Consider the following 12,462-nt stretch of genomic DNA (forward strand, 5'->3'; position numbering starts at 1 on the left):
TGTCCTTTGCAACCCCCCCTCCCCCCCACTCCCCCAGGGGGTGCCCCAGTTGCACAACGAAGTGCTCAAAAGTGCACAAGATACAGAAGGACACACATTCCAAGCGTTAACTGCCAACGCCTGCTCGCTCCGCCTCCCAATCACTCCAGCCTGCACACACCACCGGTGCCTCTTAAAGTCTCCAATTACAAATATTAGCATATCTTTGGTAATTTACGGGAAACTTCCCTCCCACCCGGGCTCTCTGCTCACACAATGCTGTCCAGCTTTTGGGCAGGGGGGACGGCGTCCACCCGGAAAAACCTGGTAAAATAAGTGGGGGGACGCCGTCCACCCGCGTGGTACCCCGACTCGAGCCCTGATTCCTACCATCCTGAACAATGCTTAGAAACAATGGCTTCATGTGGGAGGGCTCTGGATACAGTTTCACCCGGAGCTGCTCTCACTCTTGTGTCACCGGCCGGACCCGCAGCGCCACCACATTCCTCCCTCCATCCTGGAGACCTGGGTTGAAGAAGGGCCGCAGGGTGGGGGGGAAGGAGGTCCCGGAGAAGGTGAAGAGCAGAGACCGGTCACCTACATTGTACACCGAGAGCCTGCGCGCCTCATAGTCCAGGAAGAGACCCACAGCCCTGGGGGGCACACGGGGGTCAGAAGGGAGGGAAAGGAGGAGCCAGCTTTGTATTTACCATCTCTGAGCCACACTGTCCAGTATCCATCCTCAGGTGCTAGTGTGATCTCCCCCTTCCTGCTCGCAGCCTCGTCACACACCCCCAGGCTCCAGCTCGTCTTGCCCCCCACCTCCACCTCCCAGTAATGCCTCCCGGAGCTCAGCCTCTCCCTCCCCAGGACAGCGACGACAGGATCGAATCTCTGGTCCGTGTCGGGGCGACCCTGGTCTGTGTCTCCGTCCCTCATGCTCCTTCCGTCCTCGGACAGGACGAGCTCCGGATGTGCAGTGTCCGGATCCAGGGTCACCGCAGCTGCAAGAGAGAGACGAGATGAGAGCTCAGAGATCACCCGTCCACAATAAAGACATCACTAATACTCAGCCCGTCGCTGCAGCAGCCCCACCCCGACTGACGTCATCCTCATTTCACTAGCAGCACCCCTTTTAATCGTAGTAATTAAGGGGCAGATTTACAAGCCCCTTGCGCCACTTTTGCGTCACTTTTAACATGGGAAAAGTGACGCACAAGTGGCGCACGGGGTTTGTAAATCTGCCCCTAAGTGTATAGTCATCGTCACAGCTTCTTTTTAAAACACCCTTTGGTGAAGTGTTTCTGTCTGTAAGTGCTGTAAGTATCAGGTTATTATAGCTCACAGGTGCGAGAGCTCACAACTGAATGAGGATGGGCAGGGCTTTAAGTCTGCCGGGTCCTACCGGTGATAAACACCAGGTGCCGAGACGGGTTCCTATCAGGGCCTGACCCTCAGCGTGATAGAAACCATATCTGGCAGGCAGTCCCAGCCCTCACAAGAGACTCTGGTTTGTTTATTGAGAATGAGCTGAGATCTGCAGGGGGCAAAATAGGTGGAGGTCCGACTCTAAATGTAACACCTATACAGTTATTTCCTGTCCACGGTCCTGCTGACCAACCGGCACGGTCCAAGGTCACTGGGGAGTGTGTGTGGGGGGGGGGGGGGGGAGAATAGAGAGGGGGCAGTGAGGCTCTGCGGTCTGAATAGGATGGAAAGGGTAACTCTGTGGTGGGCCGAGCCCCCATTTAACAAGTAAATCATTCATAGGAACCCCCACATTGGGCTCTCCCAGCCTTTCATCCTTTCTAGGTGGATACCACTGGACACGACTCAGTATTCAGGGGCAGTCCATTCTTGGTTTGTAAATGCAGGTTATTGTACTCGGCAGCACTGACTGCTGAGTGACTAAAGAGGGCTTGGCTGAGACTGATGGAAATGCAGAGGTGCATGGGGGGAGGGAAGACAAGCAGGCGGGTTGTGCTTTGGTGACTACACGGGCCTTTCTCTTAACTCCAGGCAGAGCTGGGGACTGTATCTGGCCCCAGGTGACCACGAACACACCAGCAGCCCACCCCTGAACCTTGTGCGTCGCCAAAATCGAGTCTTTATGACTGTCTCACAAAAGCTTTTTAGGTCTCGCCTGAGCCAGCACTTTAGTTTTAGTAAGCGGGATTTGGAAGTGCAGACTAGTGGCTTTTCAGGCCTCCAAATACAGTGCATGTGTGCCGGGTACACGCATCATTTGGCAGCCTGCGTGAACACTTTTGCGGCCGCTTTGATGTTCTCAGTGAGCCGCGCGGCCACTGAGAACATCAAAGCGGCCGCGAAAGTGCACACCATTTGTCAGCCTGCGTGCCTCTCTCCGCCTACCCCCCTCCCTTATCCCACTTCCTGCTTGTTCAACAAATGCTGTGTGTAAACAAACTTTCTTTGGTTGCATGACATACGTTTCAAAACAAATACCTTGTGCAAACAAACTTTCTTTTGTTTCACAGTGACTCTTGCTAGAGCTGCCTGCCTATGCTCACATTCCCAAATAATTCTGGTTGGACAACGCCTGCACACAGCCCTCTCTCAATGGCCTGGGCATTAAGAAATGGTTGTACTAGAGGCGGCCAGTTACTTGAATATTACACAAAATATAAACAAGATGGGCACTGACTGAAGCAACAGAGCAAATTTTGTTTCCATACACAGACTGTCGCAGTTTTCTCAGCTTGATGAGAACCAATGCCGCTTCCTCCCTGCTCTCCTGCTGCTGGTAACTTGCTGAACAAGATAAACTGTGCCATGCGCTGCGGGCCGCTGAAGTGACCGCTTTTGACTCACAAGTACCTCCTCTATTTTGAAATTGTGTCCTTGGCGGAAGGTCTAGGTATGTTTTTCTCAGTTTCTGCATGTGCTCTAGCCTTGCCTACAACCAGGGCGGTAATCTCACATAAAACAAGCCATGTTTGCCGAGAGGTGATTCAGCTTTCAATAAAAGCATGAAAGTCATATGCAGACATATTTTATGCAAAATATGACTTGCACATTTCGTATACGAGGAACATGTTTCAATGTTTGGTATACTGTTGCAATAAGGTACGCATGCGTGCGCAGAACTGCTCCTCTTCAATGCACATTAATGGGGAAATAAATTCCCCCATTTGTTTATGTTTTTAATCTATCTCCTTGTTATTGTGGCGTTTTATATCACTTATTTTTTGCTGCGAGCTCAGCCAGCCCAAAAGTCTGGCGAGCTGCAGCGCGTACACTGCCTGCCCTCCTCGACGCTCCAGCAGCTTATTATAATTAACCAGCCATCACTCTCCGGGCCGCTGTGCTCGACAGGCACAGCTGAGGAGGAGCTAATATGCGGGAATTCTCATTTTTAGGTCTCGCCTGAGCCAGCGCTTTAGCGCTGCTCTGGCGAGAGCTTTAGTAAATGGGGGATTTGGAAGTGCAAACTAGTGCTTTTCAGGCCTCCAAATACAGTGCATGTGCGCCGGGCGCGCGCACCATTTGGCAGCCTGCGTGATCATTTCGCAGCTGCTTTGATGTTCTCAGTGAGCCGTGCGGCCACTGAGAACATCAGAGCGGCCGCGAAAGTGCTCACCATTTGTCAGCCTGCGTGCCTCTCTCCCCTTAGAGGGCGCGACGTGCCCTACCCCATCCCTTATCCCACTTCCTGCTTGTTATTGGTACCAACTACTACCTTGGTCTGTGGAAAGGTGGTAAGATGCCAGCGAGTTAAACACTGGTTTCGAATATCAGTGTGAAGAAAGTTGTTTGAATTGTCAGGTTAACTTGTCATTTCATTAGTGCTACATAGATTTGGCAACAGTAACGCCGGTGTTCAAACACGCACTGTTTTTTTAAAAATACATTTTTTATTGTAACTTGCCTTTATATTGGGGTTAGGAGCAAAACTTTGGGGGCATGCGCTTTACGAAAACTTGACGTCGTTCGAACTCTCACCACCACATTCGACTTTCATGTAAAAACCAAACTCGGCAGTCTCATTTCTCGTTCATTTTCCAGCCCAATACCGCTTCCGAGCTCTGTCATGATTTATACAGCCTGGCAGTGAATAATCTTTCCTAGAAAATATACAAGCCTCCGGAGGTTTCCGGTCCCTCCTTGTCGCAACTGACAGCGTTTGTACTCCCCTTTTCTGCTATTTTCCTTTCTAATGAGATATTGGGCTTTTGCTCAGCGAGAGGTGATATTTCTATATTTGCAGCGCAACAGGCTAAATTACCAGATCTCAATGCAGAGGATACGAACCCGCTGAAAGTGTGGCAAAAATATACACGGAGCTTCTTTGTTTTGGGCAACGGTTATTAAGAAGGTATTTGGAGAGTTCAGGTTTAATTTAGGAAGCCTTCTGCTGCAAAATCACTCCGTTACATCGCAGAGCAAGGCGGCATTCAAAACCCAAGTCGATAAGGCTATATCATCTTTTTTTAAACGTGTTTATGCTGTATTCATGAATGTGTTGCGCAAGGCCAAGTAGCGGCCCCTCCCGCATGAGAAACAGAATGGTACCGAATCCTTTTGCTTTGTAAATGTTGATTTACTTTAGAAAAAGACCGTCTCTGATTTCAGGCAGTCCCCTGTTCTAATCCAAAATGCACCTGTAGCCCAGTGCTATATACAGTCTGTAATTCTGATTCAGGCTATGCCTGCAGAAAGAGGTTGCTAATAGTCCCAGTACTTATTAGAGCAGAGATCCTTGGCAGCGCCTGGTTCTGATCCTATACCGGGCAGAGTCCCTGAACAGTGTCTGCGTCAGACCATATGCGAATGTTGTGGATTTTCGAAAAATTGCCTTAACATAGTAGCTGCATGTAGTTTCGCTCCAGTGACGTAACTGGAGCGCAGGAAGGGTTAATTAATGTGTGTGAACGGGGGACTCGTGGCTACACCCCTTTCACAGTCTGCAATAATGGTTAGACCCCGTGGTCACCAGAGGAGTGGTTAACAAATATTGGGATCTGCCAGATGTGGTGGCCTCTAGGGGTATCATGACCTTGTCTGCGAGGCGTGTCAATCAGCGTCACTGCGTCCGAGTATTTCTTTGCAGGCCACACCGCACTGATAACCTGCGTCAGTTTATTTGAATTACCGGGGCCCCCTTGGCAACACCATCTCAAGGGCCCCTCCCGACACACCAGCTGCAGTCATATTCTTGCTCAACACTACCAAGATGTGCCTGTCTCTGACGTGCAAAGCCTTACTGAAATGCCTGGCATCATAGAGGAGAATTCTCAAATAGCTTGCTCAGCTATGAAAAGTTTACGTTTTTGTATACATTTGAATGTTGAATGTGCATTATTCCACAATTTCAGTTTCTGCACCTGAATAGCTCTTTTGTTTTGGTATTGTAACATGATATCCATTAGAGTCCTGTGTGTGAAAATATATACCTTTTAGCCAGTGCTTGAAATGGAAAGATAGAAGTGCAGGTACTCTGTAGCAGAGTACCTGCTTATTTCTGAGAAGTGCCGGTACTCTCCTATTAAAAGTATAGCATTTCTCTTGAGAAGTGCTGGTACTCTCCCTCTCAAAATAAACAAGCATTTGCAATGCAACAGGTCTTGCATTTATACAAGTTTAAGCTAATGGCATTGTAAATTACAATGCGTTTTAGGTTTCGAAAACCAAAACATAAACAAAAGGCATTGTCATTTACAATGCCAATAGCTCAAACTTGCGTCAATGCGAGACCTGATGCATTGCAAATGCTTGTTTCAGCTTGGTGACATGGACCACCACACTTAAATGCATTAGTCTACTGCCAGATGCGTGGTACTTGGCAGGGCTGGGCGCTTCCAGAAGCTATACGGGCAGGGTGCACCCGACACAGGACAGTCAGAGCCGTTCGCACTTACGGCTCTCTCCCACCAGTGTACTACAGAGTCAACCACGATAGCACTGCGCTGCCCATTCATGTTATGAAGGTACTTTTTGGAGGGTAACACTAACAAGCATGTATCAAAGTGTCTGTACTTCTTGGAAGCCGGTCTCGAGGCTCCCAGTCTATGATGCTTGAGGGTGCATATGAGAGCGCACACACTGCAGCGCCGGCGTCAGTAAAGCAAAGGGGCTCCCTTGGGGGCTGGGCCACATACACCAATGCCACAACACTCCCCATGATTTATTTTTATTTTAAAAGTTTTATATAGCGCTAGCTTGACCCGTAGGTATCAGAGCGCTTTACATACTGTACAGAAAAAAGAAGAACGAAAATTGCATTACATAGTAGGCAGGCAGTAAGGAAGCAAATCCAGGGATAAAAAAATACAGCATGAAAGATAAGGAGGTTAATACATTGATTGTAAGTCAATACGACTGTAAGTCGCGTAAAAAGAGGGTGGGGCGGCTTGCTGGTTAAACAATTACCTTCGCTGTTAATGAGACAGAATTAGAAACATGTAGAGTTAACTTTTCATCAGCTGAGTTGCGTGAAATCCCCAGCATTACCCTGACCCCTGTGTCAGTCTTGGCACAGCTGCCCCCCTGCAATCTACCTCTCAGAAAATGTTTAATCCGCTATCATTTATGACTGCTATATATGAATATTGGTTATTCTATGTAAAGATCCTTGCCATGTATGGCTTACCTTGTGAATCTGCTGTTTTCCTCATGTATTGCTAAAAGCCAACAAACTGATTTAAAAAAAACAAGCATTGGCATAGCCAATGGTCTCGCTTTTGGGACCTTATAAGTATTTAGTTATGCAACTGTTGCATGGCTAAACACTTATAAGTTCCCAAAGGCGAGACCCATTGGCTATGCCAATGCTTGTTAATACCGCTGCGTGGATTTGTGTGTGTTTTTGAATTTCATGCAAGTGTGCGCCCCACATTTCCCCCTCTTTATCTGCTGTTATTGTAATGTACAATTAGTTTTATTTTTTTCTGGTGGGTATTTATGTATTTGAAGGGGTCTTCTTGTATGGCTCTTATAACAAAGCCCCAGGCTGCTCGCGCTCTCTGTGCCCAGAAACAAACCCCACCCTCCTCCATCGCCCCTAGCACGAGCCGCCCCCCTGCACGCACTTTATTTATTATTGTGAACAACCGACCCCGTGCGTGATGTTACACGAGCCACGGCGATCAGGCTTTCTGTGTACTCGAGGCTTCATGGGCTGGGAAGGAGTCAGTCACGTGTCAGGCGGTTGTCTCCTTGGGGTTTCATGGGCTGGGACGGAGTCAGTCACGTGTCAGGATGCGGTCTCTATGGGGCTTCACAGGCTGGGATGGAGTCAGTCACCTGTCAGGCTGCTGTCTCCTCGGGCATTCATGGGCTGGGAAGGTGTCAGTCACGTGTCAGGCGGTTGTCTCCTTGGGGTTTCATGGGCTGGGAAGGAGTCAGTCACGTGTCAGGATGCGGTCTCTATGGGGCTTCACAGGCTGGGATGGAGTCAGTCACCTGTCAGGCTGCTGTCTCCTCGGGGCTTCATGGGCAGGGAAGGTGTCAGTCACCTGTCAGGAGGCTGTCTCCTCGGGGCTTCATGGGCTGGGAAGGTGTCAGTCACCTGTCAGGCTGTTGTCTCCTTGGGGTTTCATGGGCTGGGAAGGACTCAGTCCTGTGTTAGGATTCGGTCTCTATTGGGCTTCACAGGCTGGGATGGAGTCAGTCACCTGTCAGGCTGCTGTCTCCTCGGGGCTTCATGGTCTGGGAAGGTGTCAGTCACCTGTCAGGCTGTTGTCTCCTTGGGGTTTCATGGGCTGGGAAGGACTCAGTCCTGTGTTAGGATGCGGTCTCTATGGGGCTTCACAGGCTGGGATGGAGTCAGTCACCTGTCAGGCTGCTGTGTCCTCGGGGCTTCATGGGCTGGGAAAGTGTCAGTCAGGTGATGTCTCCAAGGGGGTTCATGGGCTGGGAAGGAGTCAGTCACGTGTCAGGCTGTTTTCTCCTCTGGGCTCCATAGTCTGGGAAGGTGTCAATCAGGTGATGTGTCCAAGGGGGTTCATGGGCTGTGGCGAAGGTTGTCACATGACTGACATCAGTATCTCGGCAGGGATGCTAATTAGATGATGCATAGACCTTTTTCTCCTGATTATGTAAATTGTGGCTGTGGTCTGACGTAGGAACCGGAAATATTGACTGTGCAATGCGATGTGGTTCATTTATACTTCCGGGGACAAGGTGGGGGCGGCAGGATTCTGGATGGACTCCTGATAGGTACTGTCTATGTGATAACCTTAAATGCCAATACCCCATCATATCAATGCGTTCTAGAGGGAACAATTGGACTGCACTCCACTCTCTCAAACAACTTCTCAGTGACAAGCGTTATAGGTGAGCCCGAATCCACAGTGAATGCTACTTTCACCTCCCCTATAGCACACTGGATCACCACCCTTGGGGGAATCTTGTGGAGTCTCAATCATTTTAATGGATAACACTACCCCACTATCACTGTGTTCGGATACCTCGTCATGAACGTCCAGGTTCTCTTTATCCCCGATACACCGACTCCATGAACATTCTTGCACATCCTTGGAAATACCCCACTTTCCTGCACTTTAAACAGGCTTTACCTAAAGCAATGCAGCCTTTAAAACATGCCAATTTTTTTTTCAACCCACACCTAAACATGATTTGGGAGTAATGTTTGTTGAGGGTCTACTCTCTTTCGCTAAGCTAATATTTGGATTTTGCCACGACCGGATTCGCTTTTTCAACCTTCACCAGGTCTTTTCCTCTAATTAGTACTTTAGAGGCCATCAGTGACCATTCAATTCCCCTAACAATTTCTAGGTCTCATGCAGATTAGGATTACGACAACACAACAATTTTTTGTCATGACAATTAACTACAATCTGATCTCTAAAGTAACTATCTAAATGGCCAACAAATTCACACGTTGACGCCAGGGCTCTTAGTTCCACCAAAAAACTGTCTACTGATTCATGTTGAGACTGTTTACGAGTGAAGAATCTAAGGCATTCCACGATTACACTTGTGTTGTCTTGAAATAGTTGTGTAACATGTTTATAGATTCAGTATAGACTTCCCATTCTGCATCAGGTGGTTGAATGGCCATAGGTAAATGATAAAAAAATATTTGACCTTCAGCACCTAAACAATTGTACAATAAGGCTAGTTTCCTTGCCGCTTTATATTTCTTACCATCAAACACAATGAGGTAACTATCAAAGTTTGTATACCATTGCTTCCACTTAAATGTTTGCACTCCTGGCTCAGCAAGAAAAGGTGTGGGAATGTTGGCATTCTGCATGACTATGCTCTTCCTAATCAGAACAGAAAGAATACCCAATGTAAAACAAGACAACATACACTGTTGGCTGAAAGTGGACAAATTGTGACTGAAAAATGTAATCACAGTAAATCTGAAAATGGTCACAAAAATAGACTAAATTAATATTTTGCTAACTATATTTTCAGAGTGCGAATCACTGCATCAATGCAGATATTACAACCCCAGAGTGCGCTGATCACTGTTCACCATCAGCAGACAACATTGTTGCAGACTGGAACTGACTTAAACAGGTGTGCTGCTATGATCAGCAGGTGGCGCTATAGCACTTCAAAACGGAAGCAGAGCAGCCGCTGGAACTATAACTGTGCACTCGAGGGAGTGCCTGTCGTCACGTAGAATAGGAGTTTGGGGGGCACCCGAGCCCGCAAGGTCTTCCCCAAGGGTAGCTTTGGGAGGGGGAGGGGCGGCCGGCAGCGGGAATTTTTTGCAATTTTGTTGGGCTACGTTGAGTATAGCCCAAATGTAGCCCAATTTAATTTATAGCCCAAAGGGTTTAAGGGGTTAGCCCTCCCTCTCCCGGGCCACCAGTTTAGGTTTGGTGACCTGGTGGCTGGGAGTGTAGCTGTAGTTAGAATTTTGTGAGGGATTAGAGTTAGCACAGTTTGGTTTACGGGATTTACCGGGCATTTGACGATCTTTTATGGCTGGCGAGGACTGGAGAGTGTTGGAGGTGGTCCGGCTGCTCAGTGAGGCCGGCCAGCTCTATTTAATTATGCCCGAGGCGTCGGAACCCACGTGCATGGCAAGGCGCACGCACGGTGAGGCGCGCATCCGACGGGGTGGCTGCCGTCATCGCGGCCTGCTCATCCGCCAAGAGGGCGACGCGCTGGCAGGTGAGTGACCCGGGCCGGAAGAGTGGCGTGCGGGCGGCCTGGGGTGATGACACAGAGCCACAGCCTCTAGTAGGTGTCGAGGCTGAGGCAGGAGAGTTTGCAGGCGGGGCTCGCCGGCAGAGCGCGTCTCGCATCTCCCCGGTCGGTTCAGCGAAGGTGCAGGGCAGCTCCTATACCAGGAGAGTGGCCCCGCTTGGGAGGGATGCACCAGAGCCTCTCGTCTCCTTGGAGGCCCTGGCGAGACCGGAGGCAGGCGGGGCCCACCGGAGAAGAGGGCTGCATGGTTCACCGGCCAGGCCCTGGAGCAGCACTGCGCATAGGGGGAAGGGGCTCCAGGCACGGGTATAGTTGTGGAGAGCGGGGAGGGAAAGAGTACACGGGGGCCCACCGGCAGGGCTGCCCCTCTCTTTGAGAGCCTGCCGAGTGGAGGGGAGCAAGGGGGCCTTGTGGGCCACATGTGGAAGGGGGTTTGCAGCTGGGCACTATATGCAGGCTCCTGCAGAGTTGGGGCAGGACGCGCTGGAGGGAAGGGTAGGTTGGGGTGAGGTGGGGGCTTTCTCGGGTGCGGTGGGAGGGAAAGGGGGAGGGAGGCTGGGCCCTGGAGGAGGAGGGTATCCCAGAGGAGCGTGGGTCGGGGGGGGTCGGGATTGGGGGGCCTGGATATCTTTACCTCAAGGCATGAGGAGGAACGGGGCTTGTCAAGGAGGGAGCAGATTGATGCTTAAATGGCGCATTGGGGGTCTCTGGGTCTGGAAGCTAGGCAGGAGGACCAGGCAGGCGAAGGGTCAGGTGTGAGGGTGGGTTTGGGGGAGGTCTGGGCTCCGGCTCGATGGGGGCTGGGTCGGGCTGGTGTGTGAGTCTGGGAAGATTGGAATGGAGTGACGAGGGGTTGATAGGTTTGGGGGGGTTGCGATAGACCTTAGCAGAGGAAGGCGTCATTGGGTGGCTAATACTCTGGGAGTAGGTAGGAGGAGGCAAGGGGTGGGGAGGGATAAAGAATTTAGGCCCAGCACACAAGACCATTCCTTGTTGTTGCAGGCGGTGGAACAGCGGCGGGAGCCAGACTTGGCAGAGCTGGGAGCGGCTCATAGGCGCCGAGGTGCGGGAGGGTGGAGCCCCGCGCGCAATGCCCTGTACCGGTAGGGGAGCCCGTTGTGGCCGGCATAAGTAGGCCCTGAACGGTCTCACTGGCCCCAACACCCGATGGCCCTCAACGGGACATCGAGGACGCAGGACTATGCATGGCTTTCATATCGGGGATCAGAAGAGAGGGCAGTCGGCACCCCCTGTAGACAGGAATTGGGGGAAGCTGGAGCCCGAAGAGTTACATTATGAGGAGGATAGTCTGGAGGAGGGTGAATGGAGGGAAAGCGAGGAAGGGAGTGCGGGGGGCCGAATTTTGTTGTTTCTAGTACTTTGCAGATGTCATGACGCCAGACTGAGCCTATGGGTCGGACAGCTGGGTTGGCAGCAGCAACCGCTCCAGTGGCGAGGCGGGCTACAGCGAGACAGCACCCTTATTGGAGCCAGGTAAAGAGAAGGACAAAAGGGTGAAACCTGTGATGGTTTCGGTGGGAACTGGAGGGGGAAGGGGTGGGGGAAGCGTGGGGGAGGTTAAGCAGGTGTAAATGTGTGTTAGATGTGGGAGTAGGCACGGAGGACGCGGACAAGACAGCGGTAAGTGTAGGGGATGATGCCAAGGCAAAGACGGCAGGTGACGCGGGGGCAGCAGGGACAGGAGAGTCGGACGTAAAATTGAAGAGCAAGGATTTGAAAATCAAGAAGCTGCCCTATATGGGAGTGACAAAGCCATTGGGCGCGCATCTGATGTTGGCCACTAAAGAGCGTATATGGAAGGGAGAGTATGTGGAAATGCTCAAGCTGCTGCACAGGGAGGTGCGAGCTAAGGAAGGGTCAAAGGAGGTGGAATACGAATTGGCAAAGCGGCCAAGGGTGCCCCTCACTATAGAAAACTGGACGGCAGCGTTTCTAATATATGCCTGCGTATATTACGAAAAATACCCGGTGAGGTGCGTGCCCCTTTTTAAGTATATGGACGTCATTAGGAAGGCTCAGATCACAGGGGAAGGATACGCTTGGGCTCAGTAAGACACAGAGTTTAGAGCTCATATGGCATGGGATACAGAAGCAGAATGGGGGAGTTGGATACGGACCTGTGGCAACACACGATGGGGTCCGCCAGGGCGGGGAAGAAGGTATTCATGGCCAGCGGGCTATCGCTCGTTTATGGGCCTTCTCAGGGGCAGCCCACCTGGGGAGAGGGTACAGGCAGGGGACAGACTGCCTCTGCAGGGGCCTGCTGGGAGTTTAATAAGGGAATGTGCACACGGGACGTTTGTAGATTCAGGA

General features: G+C 50.8%; 1 pseudogene across 1 annotated transcript in view; it reads right to left on the reverse strand.

Moving 5' to 3' along the window:
• Positions 1–390: 390 nt before the first annotated feature.
• LOC146869617 (E3 ubiquitin-protein ligase TRIM11-like) overlaps positions 391–12,462 on the reverse strand; it is a 109,784-nt pseudogene continuing 97,712 nt past the window's right edge. The window contains exon 9 of the transcript XR_014962402.1: positions 391–983. The product of XR_014962402.1 is annotated as an E3 ubiquitin-protein ligase TRIM11-like (transcript). The remainder of the gene's footprint in view (positions 984–12,462) is intronic.

The sequence above is a fragment of the Triturus cristatus genome, chromosome 1_1 (genome assembly GCF_964204655.1).
Source record: "Triturus cristatus chromosome 1_1, aTriCri1.1, whole genome shotgun sequence".
Classification (NCBI taxonomy): domain Eukaryota; kingdom Metazoa; phylum Chordata; class Amphibia; order Caudata; family Salamandridae; genus Triturus; species Triturus cristatus.